Raw genomic sequence first — 23,826 nt, 5'->3', positions numbered from 1 at the left:
AATTGATCTACTGTAAAAATTTCAGATTAAAATTCATCCGTTTGATATGGTTTCTTGATTTTTTTAAAATTTGTGACTTTGTATAGAATTTTTGGACTGAAAATTACACCCAATCTTTACACATAAATTTAGCTCCTCAAGTTTCTTAATAGGATATCTATATACACAATACATAAACCTACAACCTCTCCATCAATGAACAAAATAATTATAGAATAAGGATGAAGAACAAAAAGAAGAGAAGAAAACCAAGGAGGGCTAACCTTTGATGATCACACACAACACAACACACCCAAAAGTTCTTTGATTGCAACATCTTCTTCTTTTTTTCCTTCTCTCTAACCCTCTCCCGTGGCTGCTGTTGTTGCCCTATGTGGTGAACAAATAATAGAGTAGGGTTTGTGTTTATTTTATTTTATACTAGTGGTGGGCACACTTAGGTCAAATAGGTAGATAGATAAATATACAAAATACATATATAAGTTACATGCAACTCAAATGGTAGGAGTCTTATATATTAACCTTGTGGTCTAGAGTTCAAGTCACCCCCTCCTCTTTCTCTCTTTTTATTTTTATTTTTATAATAAACCTTGTCTCTAAATTAAAGACTTTCACCATAAATTTATTTTAGGTTTAAAATTAATTAAAAGATCCTCCAATAATATTTAATTTGCACCTTAGAATTCACCACCAAAATATTTGAGATTGTAATATTATTATTTAATTATTTACTTAATTTTTATATTCGGGTTCTCACATCTATCTTCTTGTTTTCTGCATCTATTTATCATTTAATTTTAGAAAGAAAAAGAGTGAGCCACAGCAGAGTTTTGGTTTGCCAGACTTGAGTTTGTAGTGTTGCAAACCAAGTAGTAGTAGTTGTTGCATCTTGGGAAGTAGATGCCGGTAAATCTCGAAGCATCGGAGCAATGACGAAATCTATGTTAAGGACATTGTGTCCAATACAAGACTCGACGTTTAAAGTTTATGTAAGTATTTAATTCAAAATTTAACTTGTTGGATTAATTTTTGAATTATTTAATTTCCGTTGTTTATTTTATTTATACATTTATTTACACACACACACAACCACTAGTTAATAACAGTTTGCCATTTGTTGTTGTTGTTGTGGTGGTGGTGGTGGTGGAAGATCTGGGAGCAAAGCATTTTATTTAATCACCCAAACACTGATCGAACTATTTTGGCATTTTTTTTTCTCCAATTTTTTTTCCTCAATATCAAATTGATCATAATCTTCTAAGGATTCCACTGGCATCGATCTCATCACCAAAAAGTTTCTCGCGTGCCTTCATGCACTATTTTTGTGCTTGGCGTGTCATCTTATTCTGCCTTTACTTACACAAGCTCTTCCACGCGTTAGCCACATCATCTACTCAGCCGCTCAGCCGCCAGCTGGTCAGCCACGTCAGCCACTTCTTCTCAGCCTCACGCCTATTCTAGCCCAGCCATGCGCGCTTCCCACATGCTGACATCAGCCTTAAGCTACTTCTGTTAGCTGTTAATGTGCGTCGTGCCTTCTCTGCTACACTGCGCCGCGCCTTAGCCATGCTAACGTGAGCCGCGCCTGTGCTGATATCAGCTTCCCTCTTGCTGACGTTAGCCCTGTACCCTGTTTGGCCAAAATTCAATTTTTGGCTTGTTTCGCCTATTTTTTGTACCTTTTTTGATCATTTTGGCCTAGTTTCTGACTATTTTCGACGTTCCAGATTCACTGGCGTACTCTGTTTCATCTAGTTCTACTCCGCCATCACTGGTTCTCCTTTGTGATTCATTATTTAATCACCTCATGGCTCGTTCAGATAGTTATCCTCAGTATGGTCGCTATTCTAGACCCTCCATAATATACAGCTGTAGACACCCCATTTTTGACCGACCTTAAGACTCAGACGTCACCGATTGAGCGCTTAGTGATGTTGCATAATGTGCTCGTTCAGAAGTTTCAGAGTCGCGGCCGTGAGCCCTGCCTCCGGACTTCCGAACCCTCTTCTGTGCCTTGCCTCGGTTTGCGAACCAGACTCGATTTTCTCTGTTTCTTTTCCCAAGGGGAGGGAGAGGTCCCGTAGACCATCTCTCAGTGGCCGTGGGCTACATTTTGTGGCCGCAAGCCATTTTGCCCATTTCGGAGTCTGGTTTCCGATTTTTCGGGACCGTTGGCCGTGTGCCTCGGTTTGGGACCGCCTAACCATCTCCGTTTGTTCTGATTTTTGGCATACTTCCTTTTTACTCCCTTTTGAGGGACACTGGGGTCTGAGAAACCCACTTCGTGGCCGAATGCCACTTTCGGTGCTTAACAGCCCGTTTTCGGGACCCCGAACTGCGTGTTTTGGTCCTCGAACTTTCGTTTTGCATCGGTTTTTGTTCATTTTTGGCGGGTACCTCTGTTTCATCACCAGGAAGGTCACTGGAGGGTGGGAGGCCAGCAATTACCTTGGCAGCCAGTTATATTCCATTTTCGCCCTCCGACACCCGTTTTTCTCACTTCCGAGCCAATGTTGAACACCTTGGGGCCACTTTCTTCAACCCCAAACCACATATTTGTGTTGTACACACATGGGAGGACCCTAAAAGTTTATGGCCGGCCAGAAATTCCATTTGAACCTTTTGAACCCCTCCTAAAAATGGCTTGTTCTCTCTCCTATTTTAGAGTTTCCAAATTCGAACCACAGGGTTGTGATGAGGGGACCTGGGAGGCCATCTTTTTGTGGTGGCCGGCCACTAACTCAATTTGACCTTTTTGACCCCTAGCCGGCCAGCTAGGGGAGGTGGCCGGCCGGCCACCTGCAAGTCCAAAAACCAGCCGGCCATGTTCCTTGCAAAAGGCACTTTACAACTGTATAGCTGTTTCCCCTAGAAAATATCTCAATCCGGGGGATATTTTGTGGGGGAAAACTTGTCTCCTTTTCCCCCACCTTTGCCCCTCCTTTTCTCCCTCTTTTTTGTCCATATAACCAGCAGGCAGCATTGGTGAGAAGGGTTAGAAAAAAATTACTTTAAGCATAGGCATCCAAATCTCCCTCTATCTCTCTCATTTTCTCAAAAACTCCTAAGTTCTACCCCATTCCTTCATCACCACCAAGCACCACCACCACTACTCCATTTCCAGCAGCAAAGAGGGCTTCTCAGAGGCTAAAGGTGCTGCAACTTGGTCCAAGAAGCAACCAAAGATTGGTCTACAAGGGTGAGTTGCCATTTCCCCCTTTTTGAGCTTATTTTTGCAACATTTCTTAGCCAAATATGCTTACTGTTTTGAGCTCCGGCCCTAACAGAAAGTGGCCTTCTTTTGAGCTCTTTTTCACTTTTTCTTAAGGGCTCAACCCTGTTTGAGCCCCCCACCTTGCACTTGCTTCAATGTCTTCCTTGAATGCTATTTTCTTGCATGCTTTGGCAGCCTATTATGCTTCCATTTTTGGGCATTTTACAGAACTAAAAATAGGCTTATTTTGAGCCCCTCTTCAAGATTGAAGAAGGGCTCAACACTGTTTGGGACCTCCATGCTATACTTGCCTTTATATTCTCTTTTGGGTCCCATTTTTGCATGTTTTGGCAGCCTATTATGCTTCGGTTTTTGGCCTTTTTACAGTACTAAAAATAGTCTTATTTTGGCCCATTATTCATGTTTAATTAAGGGTCCTTGGCTGTTTGATGAATATTTTGTATACTTTGTGTTATAGCCACTTTTGAGCCTCATTTTGCATTGCATTTCTAGCATGTTTGTATACTGATTTGGGGGCTGCCATAAACTGTAAATGTGCATATTTTTGGTCCCTCTTCAATGTTGTAGAATGGAATTTTTCAGTTTGGGCTTTGCATATACCACTTGCCTCTTTGGCCACCTTTTGGCCCATTTTCTTGCATAAGAGCTTAGCCATATCTTTGTTTGTTTTTGAGGTTTTTACAGTTCTGTAAATGTGCATATTTTGGGCCCCTCTTCAATGTTGTTGAAGGGCCCTAACCTATTTGGAGTCAGCAACTGTGAGTTGCTTCATTATCTCATGTTTAGGGCCATTTTTGCATGCCATTGTTGCCCTATCTTTGCTTGCTGTTTGGCCATGATTTGTACTAGTAAAATGCTAATTTTGGGGCTGCCTTGCTACTGTCTATTCATTGCATGTCCATATTGTGCATATTTTGTATAGCTGTAAGCCATTTCACGTACTTAATCTTGCATTTCGGGAGAAATTCCATGCATCAGGTGTGTTTTCGCCTTATTTCGGGGCTGTTTTCCCCACATTTCAATGCTGAAATTCCATTAGCATGTTTGCATATCATTTCCATGCCATTGCATTGCGCATGCCATTGCATTGCGCATGCCATTGCATTGCGTATGCCATTGCCTCGGTTTGCGTGCCCGTGTGCACGCATTTTAAGGCACTTCATTTTCATCCATCGGCCTCTTATGTGAGTGTGGCTGAGGCTCTTTCATGTTAGTATATGTCCATGTTGCATTCTATATGCCATTTCCATGCCATTGCATTGCATATGCCATCGCCTCGGTTTGCGTGCCCGTGTGCACGCATTTCGAGGCACTTCATTTTCACCCATCGGCCTCTTATGTGAGTGTAGCTGAGGCTCTCTCATGTTAGTATAAGTCCATGTTGCATTCTATATGCCATTTTAGTCATATTGCATTGCATATGCCATTGCCTCGATTTACGTGCCCGTGTGCACGCGTTTTGAGGCACTTCATTTTCATCTATCGGCCTCTTATGTGAGTGTGGCTGAGGCTCTCTCATGTTAGTATAAGCCCATATCACATTTTCATGCCATTGCATTGCGTATGCCATTGCCTCGATTTGCGTGCCCGTGTGCACGCATTTCGAGACACTTCATTTTCATCCATCGGCATCCTATGTGAGTGTGGCTGAGGCTCTCTCATGTTGGTATAAGCCCATATCATGTTTTCATGTCATTTGCATTGCGTATGCCATTGCCTCGGTTTGCGTGCCCATGTGCACGCATTTCGAGGCACTTCATTTTCATCCATCGGCATTCTATGTGAGTGTGGCTGAGGCTCCCTCATGTTGGTATAAGCCCATATCATTTTTCCGTGTCATTTGCATTACGTATGCCATTGCCTCGGTTTGCGTACCCGTGTGCACGCACTTCGAGGCATCTCATTTTCACAGCATAGTGCATACTAGGTTGTATCTTAGATCGCATTCATGCATTTTCTCGGTTTACGTGCTCGTGTGCACGCATTTCGAGGCATCTCATTTTCACAACATAGTGCATACTAGGTTGTATCTTAGATCGCATTTATGCATTCCCTCGGTTTGCGTGCCCGTGTGCACGCATTTCGAGACATCTCATTTTCATAGCATAGTGCATACTAGGTTGTATCTTAGATCGCATTGCGTATGTCATTTTCTCGGTTTGCGTGCCCGTGTGCACGCATTTCGAGACATCTCATTTTCATAGCATCGTGTATGCTAGGCTGTATCTTAGTTGCATTCATGCATATCATGCATATTGCATCGTGTTCGGGATAGAAGTTAGCCCGGGCACGGGAAACGAGGTGCGTTTCGTACTCCGAGTGACGGAATGTGTCTCAATTCCCCAGTCACCGACATTCCGGATCATCCATGATGGAGTTAGGTCTTGTTGTGTTTCCATGTGCATTCATCCCATATTAAATTGTGCAATTCGACTCCTCAGCCATCATGCATCGATATGCGTGATTGGTGGCACGAGGATCGAGGCATGCATATATCTGTGAAAATACATTGCTATGCCCCTTTCCTGCTCTCTGTTGCAGCAAATGAAGAATCAGCAAACTTCCGGAGTTTGGCGCGCTTTCCAAGAAAAATCACAAAACAGAGGCTAATTGGGGCATCCCAGTGGATTTCCGCGCAAGGCAGCCTAAACATACATCATTCATCAGAAGCAAGGCAGTCCCTGGCTTGCACGCCAGTTTTACAGCTTTCTTGGTTAATTTGATTAATTAATTAGGAATTTGTATATTATTTGGACTGTAATATTTATTTGGACTGTAATATTCTTTTATTCGGGACTGTATATTTATTCGGACCCTCTGCGCGAGGGCATAACTGTAATAAGTGTGCGTGTGTGTGTTGTATGTCTTCCAACCCCACGTCTTTCTCCCTTTTATTTACCTGCTTATGATGGTTAGATTAGGGCATATTTCAATTAGCATACAGTATGATAGCATGTTTGCATTCATTCATCTATTTTGCATGCACCAGGCTCGGCGCACCATACTAACTGCAGCGTACTTTCAATTCCAAATTGAATACATGTTAGTTGTAGCATTTTATATGCCATGTTTAGAATAGCCGAGCCTGCTATAGTTTGCATTCTTGCATGTGTTGCATTAGGCATTTCTGTATACTTAGGATTCATGCATGATTTCTAATGAGTTTTTGTTTTGGCTTGGAGTACTCGGTGAGTTTTATGTTTTAGCATCCTTACATGCGTGTGAGTGAATGCCATGATAGCATGCTTACCATGAGGCTATATGCTTATGTGATATAACTGCCTGAATGCCTGTGGGTGAAGGTTGGGTTACTTAAATTGGAATAAATCATCAACTGTTTGTTTTAAGCCCACTAGATAGTGGCAAAACCATCTTTTCTAAGCCCATCTGCGAGTGGCAAAATCTGCATTTTAAGTCTACTTGCGAGTAGCAAACCATCTTTCAAATAAACAAGCATGAAATGTTTTGTTCCAATTCGGGCGACCTAGTCTATACTTATATGTTGTGTGCATCACATAGTAACCTAGGCTAATAACCGGAATAAGGACACACAAAGTTTTCAAAAATAGATATCATGGTTAGTAGAGGCCGATCTTTGATCGGGCGAGCGGGGGTGCTCACGAAGTGACCTTCCCCAATCGTACCCAAGTTCCCGAGCCGAGGCAACTTTGGTGATGACGGACATGTGGCCTTAGGCAACGAGTCAGGGTTTCCTAAATTTCCCATTAAAAAAACATTTAGGTGGCGACTCTGTATCTGGCAAAGCAGTCCATGTTTGGCACTTTGTTCAAAAAATCTGTTTTCTCAAAACGATTTGCCGGATTTGGACTCTTTGGTTCAGATTTAGAACCGTGACAATTTGAGAGTCCTGAGCTGTAGTGACCCCAAAATGAACGGAACGGGAGCTCGTTCCTTTCGGGGCGTTCGGGGACGTCTACAACAGCCGAAATCAGTCTTCAGCACATTTTTCATCTACTACAGTTGCCTCTGGTTCCTCATCCATTGTTGCTCCGTCACCACCTTATATTCTTCAGGACATTGAAACTATTGTCAAAAAGGTTATTTCTACCTCTGGTACACCCTCTACTGTCTTCTCAGTTACTCCAAGTACCTCTTCTTGGTATTTTGATTCCGCTTGTTGCAATCAGATGACCCCTAACCTTACACTTTTCTCCTCTATTACATCTTTTTCTACGTTACCTGTTATTCACAGTGCTGATGGCTCTAAAATGCATATTAGTCATATAAGTCATATTTCTATCTCTACTATTTCTCTACTTCACACTTATTTGATCCCCAATCTTACACTTAATCTTATTTTAATTGGTCAACTCTGTGGCCTTGGCCTCACTGTCCTCTTTTCTCCAACTGGTTGTGTTGTGTAGGATTCGAAGACGGGACAGACTCTTGGGATCGATCGTAGACATGGCTGTCTGTATGAGCTCATCCACCTTCGTATTCCCTATAGCGATCCCAATTTTTCCTCGACCTTCATTGTGTTTCGGACTCGAGTTTTGTGGTTGAATATTGTATCCATGTCTTGTTTTCCTCCTTTGACTCTTTGCATTTGAGTTTTAGAACTTGTTGGGCGAGTTTGGAACAGGTTGGTTGCTCTGTAACAACCCTCATACTGTTTACTGATTAGGGACTGATTGATTACCGATAATCACCGATTACTGTTAAACGAAACGGATAATGACTGATAACTGACTGATAATTGAACTGAGTAAAGTACGGAACTGACTGACTGAAATTGGAAACCGAATTGATTGAGTATATGTTAGTTTAATTGCATTTTATCTGTTGACAGTATGATTATCTGTTCATGTTCATATGTTTAAACTGCTAATTGAAGGCCTTATCGGCGGCCGAATTAGAAACCGATTGATGTTCCGTGACCCTCATAATTAATGTGATTTTATGGTATATTTATCTGAAAATTGATTAGGTATGATTAAATTAGATTAAATTAAGCTAATTAAAGAGTTTGCCATATTTACCATTTTGCCACATGAGTGGCCCACTCAATACACATACTTGAGCCTTGTATGTACACACTTGAGCCTTATACTTGAATCAAGACAACATTTCCTCAGCCATTTCCCCTCTCATTGCCGACCATAGAGAGAGTTAGGGAGGGAGAGAAGTGTTCTTGTTGATTTAGCTTGTGAATCTTGAAGAATTGAAGTGTATTTGCATATTTGAGCTCCCTCACTCCTAATTCTACAAGACTAAGGTAGGACATCCATCTTCTTGTTGTTGTTCTTGAGTTCATTCTTGCACAATTCATGCCTTATTTGTAGAGCTAAGCCATGATTTGGTTCATTAATGATGGATTGAAGCCCAATCTTTGCATGCATGGTAGTATTGTTGGATTTTGAGGTTGATTACATGGACATTAGTGCATGCATGCTCATATTGTTGTTATAGACCATGTTTCCATCTGATTTGAAAAGAAATGAGCTCATTTGATCAAGCTTTGGAGCTTTAATTTGGTTTAAAACTCATGCATGACATGTTTGAATGTTGTTCTTGAAAATGGGTTTGAATGTGGTTTTAATTGACTCACCTTTGGGGCTTGAATTCATAAATTGAGCTTTGAAACTTGTTATACATTGATTTCAATGATGTTTTCCAGAATTTGGGCCCAAGAGGTCGAGTTTGGAGTGGTAGAATGCTTGGTTTGAGCTTGGGAGGCAGATCTGGAAATTCCAGATTTGGCTTCCTCGCTCGAGCGAAGGATTCCCCGCTCGAGCGAGCACCTTTGTCCAGGGCTCCGCTCGAGCGACCATCGAGCGACCATCGCGCGTAAAATTTCAACATCCAGTACTTTTACTGTTTTGCAGACCGCTCGAGCGAAGGATTCCTCGCTCGAGCGAAGCCTTTGATTTTGGACTTACGCTCGAGCGTAGAAAGTCTCGCTCGAGCGAGGCTCCTATTTTCAGCAAACTTTGCGAAATATTTTCTAAGTGTATTTTTGCATCCTCATCCCATCCTAGGCATTCTTAGGCCTAGTTTAAGACATTTAGATGAGGATATCGTTGTAGAACACACCTAGGCAAATTAGGGATTAAGTTATGAGATATTCCCCAACTATGTAGCTTAGTGTGTGTTCAACCTGTGAACTGTGTAGGGTTGGCAACTGGGGAGACACGCTCTAGCATACTGTAGCCCAGAACTCTGTGAGTAACAATTGTGTAAAGATATGTTCAACTGATTATCTTCTGAATACTGAACTGAACTGTTTACTGAACTGGTATTATTTACTGAATGAATGTATGTCCTTTATTTCTGAACTGTACTGTGGCATCCTTAGTATCTACGGTTTACTGTTACTGTTACTGTCACAGAGATCTCTGTCGGTTCCCTCGTGGAACCACTACTGTTTACTGACTGATGGCCATCATTACTGTTCGGTCTTTTAAGACCTACTGTTACTGTTATGCTAATGGATGTACCACATATGACTGTTTACTGTACTGAACAACTGCATGACTGATTGAAATGAACTGTTTTCATACTGTAAGGACATTCATTCTTAACCCCTTTACGCTTTATGTTATTCACTGGGCTTTAGCTCACTGCTCATATATATATGTAGGTGTACAGGCACCAGACCGCAGCTAGAGGCGTCAGGGTTACTCCAGTTTTGTCAAGCCAGCCTTTGTGCCTCACTGTGAGGTTCCGAGTTGCCATGCTATGGCTTGGGGGTGTTTTGTCTGTTTTTCCCCCTTCTGTACTGTTTTACTGTTTTGTATAGACCGTACTGTTTTGTACAGACGGAATGTTTTCTGTACTGTTCTGTAGGGTTGAGTCCCTAGTTGAATGGATGTGAATATGGTACATACTGTTCTGTACTGTTTATGTGTGAATGTATGAAAAGCCTTTTTGCATACAGACTGTCAGAGCTCAATGGACACTATTTATTTACTGTATTGGCTTCCGCCAGGCCCTGTACTCTGTTTTACTGTATTACTGTTCTGCAGGCCTTCGGTAATCTCGGATTACTGGCCGGTTACGGTGCTAAACCCATAGGGCCGGGTTTGGGTCGTGACAGAGTGGTATCAGAGCGATACTTAACCACGAGTTATACCGCACACACGTGTCCAAATGAGCTATAGGGTGTCCTAGAAAGTGATTAGGGCATCTCATGAACATGTTAAGTGTGTGATTACGTTATGACTGAATATCTGCTAATGTGTTAAACTGGTAAGCAAATGACTGCTTATGTTTAAAACTGTTATAACTGCTTATAGTGAAATGGACAATGCAAATGAACCTGAATCCTCGTCTACCGAGGCAAGAATGGAAAGAATGGAAAGAATGATAGAACTGATAACTGCTAGACTTGAACAACAACAGAACCAACCGCCCCCTCCTCCTCCTCCTCCGGTACAGCCGGAACCTAATGCGAATGTAGATGATGGGGATATTATTGCTCTCACCCATAAATTCAGCAAGATGAAACCGCCATCCTTTCAGGGAGGCCTTGAACCGTTAAAAGCTGAAGCTTGGGTGCTGGAAACAGAAAAATTATTCGAAGTGTTTCCGTGCTCAGAAGCGAACAAAGTATTGTTAGCTACCTTCACCCTGCAAGAAGAGGCTAGAAGGTGGTGGATGTTAATCCGTGATACAAATACTGTTATGACTTGGGCTCAGTTCAAGGAGTCCTTCTTTGAAAAGTACTTCCCACAGTGTGTCAGGGATAGGAAAGTAACTGAGTTTGAACAACTGAAGCAGGGCACAATGTCCGTTGCAGAATACGAGACGCAATTCACTGAACTTGCCCGTTATGCACCGCATATGGTGGATACTGAATATAAGAAGGCCAGGAAATTCGAAGGTGGCCTTAATGTTGCGATCCTTGATCGAATAAATGTCTTGAAACTACCGACTTTTGCGGGTGTTCTCGATCAGGCATTGATGGCCGAGTCGAACATTGCAGCAGTGAAACAATCTGAAACACCAATAACCGAATGGCATGGTAAAAGGCAGGGTTTCAAATTCAAGAAAGGCAAGCACAACCCAGCCAACAAGAAACAGAATACGGGGACAACAACTAGCCCCAGTCAAGGGAGTGGATTCATACCACCCTGTCCTGAGTGTGGCAAGAAGCACAAGGGAGTCTGTTACAGAATATCTGGAGCCTGTTACAGGTGTGGCAAGGTGGGCCACATGGTTAAAGACTGCCCCTCTACTCCACAAGCCAGTGGTAAAGCTGCACCAAGCGCAGCAGCATCAAATGCTCCACCAAAGCCTAACCCTAAAGCTACCGGGAAAGAGCCTGTGAGGCAAGGCCGGGTGTTCGCACTAGTACCGGGAGATGTGCAGAATACCGAGACCGTTGTGTCAGGTATTCTCTCTATTTGTGCACAAAATGCATATGTATTAATTGATTCGGGGTCTACGCATTCTTATGTATCGCATGCTTTCTCACGGAAATTGAATAGACCCTTAGAACCTATGAACTATCTGCTAGCCGTATCATCACCCGTAGGGGGATCCATGACATGTGCTTATATGTACCCCGCATGTGAAATCATTGTTGGGGATATGCATCTGTTTATTGATTTACTGCCATTGAACATTGATCATTTTGACGTAATATTGGGGATGGATTGGTTACAAAAATATCATGCCACTATTGACTGTGTGACCAAGCAAGTTGTTTTCCGTCCACCTGGTCTACCTGAATTTGTGTTTAATGGGAGTGGAGTAGTACCTCCTCCGTATTTGATTTCGTCAGTAAAAGTTGTTAAATTAATTAGAAAGGGGTGCAAAGGATATCTGTGTTCTGTACTGACTGTGTCTACTGATGATAGCGTTAAAACTGACGTGAATTGCATTCCTATAGTCAGAGAATTTCCAGATGTTTTCCCAGATAATCTTCCAGGAGATTTGACTGACAGGGAGATTGAATTTACCGTTGATGTGATTCCCGGAACACAACCAGTTTCTAAAGCCCCCTACCGAATGGCTCCAACTGAACTGAAAGAACTGAAAGTGCAACTGCAAGAACTGTTAGACAAAAAGTTTATCAGACCTAGCACTTCGCCATGGGGTGCTCCTGTTTTGTTTGTCAAGAAGAAAGATGGCTCACTGAGACTGTGCATCGACTACCGTGAACTGAATAAGGTAAATGTAAAGAACAAATACCCATTGCCACGCATTGATGATTTATTTGATCAGTTACAGGGTGCACAAGTGTTTTCTAAGATTGATCTCAGATCGGGGTATCATCAACTGAAGGTTAAACCGGAAGACATTGATAAAACCGCTTTTAGAACAAGGTATGGACATTATGAATTTCTAGTTATGCCTTTTGGAGTCACGAACGCACCAGCTGCTTTTATGGACCTCATGAACAGAATTTTTAAACCGTACCTTGATGACTTTATTGTTGTATTTATCGATGACATATTGATTTACTCCAAAAGCATAGAGCAGCATGAACATCATCTGAGACTTGCCCTACAAACCTTAAGAGAACAGAAACTGTATGCTAAACTGTCTAAATGTGAATTTTGGCTTGACCATGTTATGTTTTTGGGGCATGTTGTTAGCAAAGATGGAATTTCTGTTGATCCGCAGAAAATTGAAGCTGTAGTGAACTGGCCTAGACCAACAAATGTGACTGAAGTCCGAAGCTTTTTGGGATTGGCTGGATATTACAGAAGATTTGTCAAAGATTTCTCCAAAATTGCTCTACCATTGACTCAGTTAACTCAGAAGGGGACATCATTTGACTGGACTGACCAAAGGGAATCTGCCTTCCAGGAGTTGAAAACTCGATTAGTGACTGCACCAGTTCTTACCCTACCTTCAGGTACGGATGGTTATACTGTATTTAGTGATGCTTCTCATAAGGGTCTGGGGTGTGTTTTAATGCAGAATGGGAGAGTTATTGCTTATGCTTCCCGACAACTGAGACCACATGAAAAGAACTACCCGACCCATGATCTGGAACTTGCTGCAGTAGTATTTGCCCTGAAAATCTGGCGTCACTATCTCTACGGGGTGACATGTGAAGTATACACCGACCACAAGAGTTTAAAGTATTTCTTCACACAGAAAGAACTGAATATGAGACAGCGGAGATGGCTGGAACTGATTAAAGACTATGACCTACAGATATTGTACCATCCGGGAAAAGCCAATACCGTTGCCGATGCATTGAGCCGGAAATCGATTGGAAACTTAGCCTGTTTGCTTACAGGGCAGAAAGAGTTGCTTTGTGACCTTGAAAAATCTGAAATAGAAATTGTTTTGAGAGAACAAGGTGGAACTTTAGCTGCTATTTCTGCTCAACCGGCACTGATTGAAGAGATTAAAGAGAAACAGCAACTGGATGAATTCTTGAAAAAGATCATCGAAGAAAGAGAATCTAAACCGAGACCGGGATTCAAATTCGAGAACAATGTACTGAAATTTCAAGAAAGACTGTGTGTACCGAATGATACTGAACTGAAAAGAAGAGTTCTGCAAGAAGGCCACAATTCGAAATTGTCTATCCATCCGGGGAATACGAAAATGTACCAAGATCTGAAACAGAATTTCTGGTGGCCGGGAATGAAGAAAGAAATTGCTGATTTTGTATCCAAATGTCTTCATTGCCAACAGGTCAAAGCTGAACATCAGCGACCTGCCGGATTATTGCAACCCCTACCCATACCAGAGTGGAAATGGGAGCATATCACGATGGATTTCATTGTGGGATTACCTCGCTCCAGAAAAGGTATGGATTCAATTTGGGTTATTGTTGATAGACTAACCAAATCTGCTCACTTCTTACCTGTCAAGACAATCTATAATGCGGACAAATTGGCTGTTATCTATATTGATGAAATTGTAAGACTGCATGGAGTGCCTGTGTCTATTGTTTCTGACAGGGATTCGAAGTTTACATCGAGGTTTTGGCAAAGCCTACAAACTGCACTGGGTACTGAACTGAGACTGAGTAGTGCCTATCATCCTCAGACAGACGGCCAATCAGAAAGGACCATCCAAACTCTGGAGGATTTACTGAGAATGTGTGTCCTTGATTTTCAGGGAAACTGGGAAAGTCACTTGCCCTTAGCTGAATTCGCCTACAACAACAGCTACCATTCGAGTATTGGTATGGCGCCTTTTGAGGCATTGTATGGCAGAAAATGTAGATCTCCAATTTGCTGGGCAGAAGTTGGAGATGGGCCTTTGCTTGGGCCCGAGATTGTGTATGAAACAACTGAAAAAGTGAAACTGATACAGCAAAGACTGAAAACTGCGCAGAGCAGACAGAAGAGTTATGCCGATGTCCGAAGGCGGGACAGAGAGTACGAAGTGGGTGATCACGTTTTTGTGAAAGTGACACCAATGAAAGGCCAGACTCGTTTTGGAGTCAAAGGCAAGTTAGCACCGAGATACGTCGGACCATACGAGATCATTGAGAAAATCAATCCGGTGGCGTATCAAGTTGCCCTTCCTCCTGAAATGGAGCACATGCATAACGTCTTCTACATTTCTATGTTGAGAGACTATCTCCGGGATCCCTTCCATGTAATAGAGCCTACCCACGTAGTGTTGAGTGATGACTACACTTACGAGGAACGGCCTATACAGATTGTAAACCGACGGATCAAGAAACTGAGGAACAAAGAGATCCCGTTAGTGAAAGTTGACTGGCAGAACCATGGTGGCGTGTATGCCACTTGGGAAAGGGAAGATGACATGGCTAAAAGATATCCTGAACTGTTTCCACTGAATCCTGTTTTCTTCCAGAATGAAGGTAACTCGAGTTTAGAGGACTAAACTCTTTTTAAGGAGGGGAGACTGTAACAACCCTCATACTGTTTACTGATTAGGGACTGATTGATTACCGATAATCACCGATTACTGTTAAACGAAACGGATAATGACTGATAACTGACTGATAATTGAACTGAGTAAAGTACGGAACTGACTGACTGAAATTGGAAACCGAATTGATTGAGTATATGTTAGTTTAATTGCATTTTATCTGTTGACAGTATGATTATCTGTTCATGTTCATATGTTTAAACTGCTAATTGAAGGCCTTATCGGCGGCCGAATTAGAAACCGATTGATGTTCCGTGACCCTCATAATTAATGTGATTTTATGGTATATTTATCTGAAAATTGATTAGGTATGATTAAATTAGATTAAATTAAGCTAATTAAAGAGTTTGCCATATTTACCATTTTGCCACATGAGTGGCCCACTCAATACACATACTTGAGCCTTGTATGTACACACTTGAGCCTTATACTTGAATCAAGACAACATTTCCTCAGCCATTTCCCCTCTCATTGCCGACCATAGAGAGAGTTAGGGAGGGAGAGAAGTGTTCTTGTTGATTTAGCTTGTGAATCTTGAAGAATTGATGTGTATTTGCATATTTGAGCTCCCTCACTCCTAATTCTACAAGACTAAGGTAGGACATCCATCTTCTTGTTGTTGTTCTTGAGTTCATTCTTGCACAATTCATGCCTCATTTGTAGAGCTAAGCCATGATTTGGTTCATTAATGATGGATTGAAGCCCAATCTTTGCATGCATGGTAGTATTGTTGGATTTTGAGGTTGATTACATGGACATTAGTGCATGCATGCTCATATTGTTGTTATAGACCATGTTTCCATCTGATTTGAAAAGAAATGAGCTCATTTGATCAAGCTTTGGAGCTTTAATTTGGTTTAAAACTCATGCATGACATGTTTGAATGTTGTTCTTGAAAATGGGTTTGAATGTGGTTTTAATTGACTCACCTTTGGGGCTTGAATTCATAAATTGAGCTTTGAAACTTGTTATACATTGATTTCAATGATGTTTTCCAGAATTTGGGCCCAAGAGGTCGAGTTTGGAGTGGTAGAATGCTTGGTTTGAGCTTGGGAGGCAGATCTGGAAATTCCAGATTTGGCTTCCTCGCTCGAGCGAAGGATTCCCCGCTCGAGCGAGCACCCTTGTCCAGGGCTCCGCTCGAGCGACCATCGAGCGACCATCGCGCGTAAAATTTCAGCATCCAGTACTTTTACTGTTTTGCAGACCGCTCGAGCGAAGGATTCCTCGCTCGAGCGAAGCCTTTGATTTTGGACTTACGCTCGAGCGTAGAAAGTCTCGCTCGAGCGAGGCTCCTATTTTCAGCAAACTTTGCGAAATATTTTCTAAGTGTATTTTTGCATCCTCATCCCATCCTAGGCATTCTTAGGCCTAGTTTAAGACATTTAGATGAGGATATCGTTGTAGAACACACCTAGGCAAATTAGGGATTAAGTTATGAGATATTCCCCAACTATGTAGCTTAGTGTGTGTTCAACCTGTGAACTGTGTAGGGTTGGCAACTGGGGAGACACGCTCTAGCATACTGTAGCCCAGAACTCTGTGAGTAACAATTGTGTAAAGATATGTTCAACTGATTATCTTCTGAATACTGAACTGAACTGTTTACTGAACTGGTATTATTTACTGAATGAATGTATGTCCTTTATTTCTGAACTGTACTGTGGCATCCTTAGTATCTACGGTTTACTGTTACTGTTACTGTCACAGAGATCTCTGTCGGTTCCCTCGTGGAACCACTACTGTTTACTGACTGATGGCCATCATTACTGTTCGGTCTTTTAAGACCTACTGTTACTGTTATGCTAATGGATGTACCACATATGACTGTTTACTGTACTGAACAACTGCATGACTGATTGAAATGAACTGTTTTCATACTGTAAGGACATTCATTCTTAACCCCTTTACGCTTTATGTTATTCACTGGGCTTTAGCTCACTGCTCATATATATATGTAGGTGTACAGGCACCAGACCGCAGCTAGAGGCGTCAGGGTTACTCCAGTTTTGTCAAGCCAGCCTTTGTGCCTCACTGTGAGGTTCCGAGTTGCCATGCTATGGCTTGGGGGTGTTTTGTCTGTTTTTCCCCCTTCTGTACTGTTTTACTGTTTTGTATAGACCGTACTGTTTTGTACAGACGGAATGTTTTCTGTACTGTTCTGTAGGGTTGAGTCCCTAGTTGAATGGATGTGAATATGGTACATACTGTTCTGTACTGTTTATGTGTGAATGTATGAAAAGCCTTTTTGCATACAGACTGTCACAGCTCAATGGACACTATTTATTTACTGTATTGGCTTCCGCCAGGCCCTGTACTCTGTTTTACTGTATTACTGTTCTGCAGGCCTTCGGTAATCTCGGATTACTGGCCGGTTACGGTGCTAAACCCATAGGGCCGGGTTTGGGTCGTGACATGCTCGTTGGTCCAGATTGTTGCTGCGCAGATTTTGACTTCTTCGCTTGAGCGAGGCTTCTTGCGCTCGAGCGAACCTTGCGTAATTTGCTTCTTCACTCAAGCGAGGTTTGTTACGCTCGAGCAAGTTTTGAGGGTTCTCAGGTTTCCTTCCTAAACGCAGCATTTCTGGAAGATGAAGTTCTTCGCTCGAGCGAGGCTTCTTGCGCTCGAGCGAGGGTGTACGTCTGTGAAATGCCTGAAGGTATGTATTCTATGCTCCAGCGACACTTTTTGGACTTGAGCGAGGTCACTTGTTGTGTCTGGTCGCTCGAGCGAAGATAGCATATATCAGTTCGCAGCTGGGTCATTTTACTTCACTTTCTGGTTTCCTTTTTACTAAAAACCGTAATCTGGCTCCCTCACTCTCTAAAAATCCAAATTCTCTCTATAAGTCCCTTAGAATCCAAGAGTTTCTACTCTACTTCCTTTGAGGAAAAGGTGGAGCATCTTGTGGGCTTCCATTTTATCTGAGTAAAGCTTGATTTTGGCCATTTTCGAGATTCTCCTTGTTCCTCTTCGAGCTCTACATTTGAGGTAAGGATATTCTACTCTTTGATATGGTTTTTAACCTAGGTGTTTGTCATTTTGTGTAAATTGTGGAATTTGAGAAGATTTGGGTAAAGTTAGAGTTTGGGTCCTAAATTTAAAAGAGGGGTTTCCATATTGGGTTCCATGAATACATATTTGGGGTATTGAATAGGAGGTTACATGGGTTAAAATGATAAAAATTGGCCTTGGGTTTGATATTTGGGAAAAGGGAAAAATTGCCCTAATTTGTGTCAAATAATTATTTTGTATAAATAATGAAATTAATGTGGGAAATATGAGATTGGAAAGGTGTATAAATGGATGGTGTAGTTGGATTTTTTAAATCACCCACCTATGGAAATTTGATAGATTATTTGTTTGATAAATTGTATATCTGTTTAGAAATATCTATTTTGGGCTATCGGTGGAGGATAGCTATGAATGTTGTAGAAACTGTATGAGGACTAGGTGAACCGAAACTGGTCATTTGAAGTATGTCATTGAATATGACTACTTGATTAAACCATTGAATATGTGATTTGGATAGTCATTGTATATGGCAACGCTTTTAAGTACATTGTATATGTATCATTGTTTGGGAGGATATAGGGGATGTATTCCATTGTTTTGGGAGGAGATAGGGGATGGACTCCATTTTAAATTAAGTTGGCCAGAGTGTCAAGGGTGCAAGTCCCAAAACTTTATATGTGTATTTGGGTGTCGATTCCCCCGGATGTGAATTCCGTAAAATGGCAAGAAAATAGAAGTGTCGGAGTGATAAATGAATTGAATTGTGAACCATTGAGTTGTAATCTCATTTTGGTTGATTAAATAATAATGAATTTGGTTAATAGATTAACCCGAAATGGATGAATGTTGAACGGTCTTGGAAAGAATATGAGTTGGTTATGAATATTGAACATTTATCTGATGCATTTATCTTAGTTAAATCTCATATATTGTGTTAGTATATCTCTACTGGGCTTTAGCTCACTCTAATTGGGAAACCATTTTCAGGTACAAGTGACATGCCGCCTCCAAGGACATAGCTTGGGAGGATTAGGGGCTGAAGGCTCTATTTTGTTATATTTTTTTTGTGTGTTAAGTGTTGTTTTCAAGCCGAGAGCTTTACTTGTATAGAGCTTAAGACTCTTTTGTTGTAACCAAGAAATATCTAGAAAAGATGTAAGCCCGTAGGATATTTATTTTGTTGGTATCAACTAGTATTACATGTTGTAGTTTTAGAATGAACATTTATAAAAGTGTAATGCATGTAATACCTTTTGTAATATAAAATCTGATGAATGATAGTAGAACATTTTCATTATGTTCATAGATCTTATGAATGGCTTATTGGTATCATATTTTGAGGGCGTTACATTCCCTCCTCCAGTCCTTCTACTGTTCGGATTGCTGCTCCTACTACTTCTAGTTCTCCTCTTGCCTTATGGCATTCTTGGTTAGGTCATATTTTGTTTGGTCGTTTACAATCTCTAGTTTCGTGCGGTCAGTTAGGTCCTATTCCAAATGATAAAATAGATTGTCTATCTTGTCAACTAGCAAAACAATCTTCTTTACTATTTCCATCCAGTACTTCTATGTCTCATGCACCTTTTGATCGCATCCTAAGGAACCTACTCCATCTCTTGGTCCTGCTGATGCTTCACTCCCTAATCCTACTCCTAGTCCTGCCATGCTGTCTCCGGCCTATCCTGAGGCTCCTACTCCGCCTCCTGGTCCGGCTTCTGAGGTACTTCTTCGTCATTCTACTCAAGTAACACAACTTTTTGTCATTCATCGTGATTTTATTGTTGGCTCTGCTGCATTTTCCTCTCATGAACCTACTTTTTATGGAAATGATTGTTCTAACCCTCTTTGGTAGCAAGCTATGACTGATGAAGTATAAGCTTTTGATAAAACTCATACTTGGGATGTGGTTGATCTTCCTCTTAGCAAAAGTGTTGTTAGTTGCAAATGGGTTTACAAGCTCAAGACTCATTCTGATGGTTCTATTGAGCGTTACAAAGCTCGTCTTGTTGCCCGGGGGTTTACTCAAGAATATGGGATTGACTATGAAGAAACCTTTGCTCCTGTTTCCCGTCCGACTTCTGTTTGTAGCTTATTTGCCATTGCTGCTGCTTGCCACTGGAAACTTTGTCAGATGGACGTCAAGAATGTATTTCTCAGTGGCGATCTCAATGAGGAAGTTTATATGCAACCTCCACCTAGTTCATCTGTTCCACCATCCAAAGTCTGTAAGCTTCGCCGTGCTTTATATGGTTTGAAACAAGCTTCTCGTGCCTGGTTCACCAAGTTTAGCTCCACCATTCATGATTTTGGATTCTCTTCCAGTGCCTATGATTCTGCTATTTTTATTCATAAGACAGAGCCTGGTATTATTATTCTTCTTCTCTATGTAGATGATATGATCATCACTGGAGATGACATAGTGGGTATCTCTAGTCTCAAATAGTTTCTCAGTCGCTAGTTTGAGATGAAGGATTTGGGTCTTCTCAGCTATTTTCTCGGCTTGGAAATCTCTCATGATTCGTCTGGTTACTTTCTCTCCCAAGCCAAGTATACTTCTGATCTTTTGGCTCGTGCTGGTCTTACCGATTGCAAGATAGTCTCTACTCCTGTTGATCTTCAGACTCGTCTCACACCTCTTGACAGTTACCTGTTGTCTGATGCTACTTTATATCGTCAACTAGTTGGCAGTCTTGTCTATCTCATAGTTACTTGTCCAGACATTGCTTATGCTGTTCACATTGTTAGTCAGTTCATGGCTGCTCCTCGTTCTTCATACTATGATGCTCTAGTTCGCATTTTATGCTATCTCAAAGGCATTATGTTTCATGGTCTTCATTACTCCGCTCACTCTTCCCTACAGTTACATGCATTTTGTGATGCTAATTGGGAAGGGAACCCTAATGATCATCGTTCTACTATAGGATTTTGTTTCTTCTTGGGTGACTCTCTTATTGCCTAACATAGCAAGAAGCAAACTCTTGTTGCGCGTTCTAGTACTGAGGCTGAGTATCGTGCTCTTGCTGACACTACTCAGGAGCTTGTGTGGCTAAGCTAGCTTCTTTCTGATATGGGGGGTTTCTCATTCTACTGCGATTAACCTCTATTGTGATAATCAGAGTGCTATTTAGATTGCCCATAATGATGTCTTCCATGATCGTACAAAGCATATTGAGATTGATTGTCACTTCATACGACAGTATGTTACTAGTGGCACTGTTTGTCTTATCTTTGTTATCTTTGCCAATCAGATAGCCGACATCTTCACCAAGGCTCATCTTCCTAGTTGTTTTAGTGATCTAGTTTCCAAACTCAAGGTGGGTAAACTCAAGTTAGTTGATGCTTACCCACCTTGAGCTTGAAGGGGGCTGTTAATGTATATTATTATATTATACTTATCTATTTGTATCTTTATCTCTGTCTTCTTGTATCTCTATCTTCTTCTACACTTACCTAGGTTTCTTTTCAACCTATATATATAGGCTTCTCCTATTGTATTCATTTATTCAATTCAATAATACAAATACACAATTCCAATAGTTTATGTTATAAAATTTATTGAGTAAATTATCCACGTAAAAAATAAAATTGATTAGACATCTATAACCTCATAATAAGTACAAATTTAGTTTACTTAAAAATAAACAGTTAACATAATTTTGATAATTTTTTTTAAAACAATTAATACTTGATCATGGCATTACAAATTTTCAATTAACTTTATTTTTTTGTAGTTAATATACTCCACAAATCTTATAATATAAACAATTCAAATTATCAAAACAAACTTAAAAAAAGCTTTCAAAATAACTCACAACAAGGCTCCCTCAGTCCAGGCAGCGGAGGGTAGGGAAAGGCTCTGACATTCTCAAGTGTGACTATAAGGGTACATGCAAGATATATTTTTACTTATAAAGCAGTCTTAGACCTCGTTTGGAAATATGTTATTTTAATATTTTTTTAACTTTTTATGAAAAGATTTATAGAAAAGTAGAGAGGGTGATATGACAATTTATAATGACTTTTTAACTTTTGGGATAAAATGCTTAGTCTTCAAACGAGGCCTTAGAAATACAAAAATCAAATACAAATATGAAGGTCTGGTAAGAGTCACTCCAATCATATTCTTTATTTTTCACGAATTAAATATAAAAAAGTAATTCTTTATTTTACCTAATTCTTTTTGGGTTTGACTTCTCTTAAATTGTCATATCAACTTAAGAGAGTGTTTGCGCTGAATAAGCCTATTTTGGGACCGATTTCGGTAATCTTAACTGTTCAATTTTTAGAATTCGTTGAGTAGAATATTCATACAAAAAATTAAGATCATTGAATATTAGTAACTATATGTTTGAATCATTTTTCTTTCAAGAAAATAGACGACAAAAATAATTTCCAGAATAACCGTCCATTTTTTGTAATATAAATTTGATTAAGACATATAGCTATTGATATTCAATCATCTTATTTTTTTACATAAATATTCTACTCAACGATTCCTACAAAATGAATGGTTCGGATTACTGAAATCGGTCCAAAATGAGCCTACTAAGCTCAAATGCTATCTCAAGTTGAGATGGCCAACTTGAGGGAAGCCATTACTTCTTTTTTACTTTTTTAAATTTATTTATCTAGGTACTCCAACGCTGCTCTTTATTTTACTTTTTATTTTTATTTTTGTACACAAACTATTTAAAGAGCCTTTGAAGACTCTTCAAATATAGCTAGCCTTGAAGAATTTGGTTAAAATAGCTATTGTAATAATTAGCTTGTTGGAGTGACTAAAATATGATAATACTAACTATAATAACTAGCATACTTCATTTAAAGAGTCCCTTGGAGATGCTCTAAAATGTGTATCCTACATGTGAGTCACATCTCTTGTGACATATATCTGTTCTATGTTTGGGTTTTGTACATTTAGATTGATTATTTTATTTATTTATATAAGTAGACTATAAGTAGGGTTGTGAACTAGCCGAGCTGAATCGAACTTTTGAGTGTTCAGACTTGTTTATTAAGAGTTAGTTGAGTTTGAGTTTGAGCGGAGCTCAAGTCAAGCTTAACTAATCAAGCTCGAGTTCGACTTGTTAAATATTTAAGAAACTCGAACTTGGCTCGCCAACTCGATTACATAAATAAGCCAAGCTCGAGTTTGAAAAGAATTAAATTAAAATTAATTTATTTATTAAGATAAAAAAAGAAGATTATAAGCAAAATATACAAAAATACTTATATTAATAATAAATTTCATCAATTAAGTATATAAATTTACACAAATACCAAACATAAATAAAAAAATAAAATATGTTAATAAAATTTTATTTGATACTTTATTAAAAATAAATATTAATTTTTTCACATATTAACGAGCCTTATCGAATCGAACTTAGGATTATCTAAACTCGGCTCAATTAATAAATAAGCTTAAAAATCGAACTTGTTTATTTAGCAAACGAGTCAAGCATAAATGACTTTTAAACGAGACAAGCTTTTTTCACAGCCCAATTCGTTTGTCACCTAATTATAAGTAAAGGAGGAACGTGGATAAAGAAGAAGAAAAGGAGTGAATAAACCAAACTGTCCTTAACTAAACTAACCATATAGTTAAAATTGAAATTTTTAAAAGTTGAAAATTTAAATAGATTTTTTTTTTTTTTTGATTTGTATGCTTCATTACATTTTTTATCAAAATTGAATAAAAATTTGATGAAAAGGTTAATCTGATATGATGCATTCCATTA

General features: G+C 40.1%; 1 long non-coding RNA gene across 1 annotated transcript; it reads left to right on the top strand.

The window, feature by feature from the left end:
• Window positions 1–801: 801 nt before the first annotated feature.
• LOC145806737 (uncharacterized) lies at window positions 802–2,865 on the top strand. The gene is made up of 2 exons (XR_014350217.1): window positions 802–989; window positions 1,151–2,865. It is a non-coding gene; the product is annotated as an uncharacterized LOC145806737 (long non-coding RNA).
• Window positions 2,866–23,826: the final 20,961 nt, after the last annotated feature.

The sequence above is a fragment of the Camellia sinensis genome, chromosome 14 (assembly GCF_055761805.1).
Source record: "Camellia sinensis isolate YWXY chromosome 14, ASM5576180v1, whole genome shotgun sequence".
In the NCBI taxonomy this organism is placed as follows: Eukaryota; Viridiplantae; Streptophyta; class Magnoliopsida; order Ericales; family Theaceae; genus Camellia; species Camellia sinensis.
Note: the sequence above shows the minus strand (reverse complement) of the source record. Positions and strands in the feature narration are given on the sequence as shown.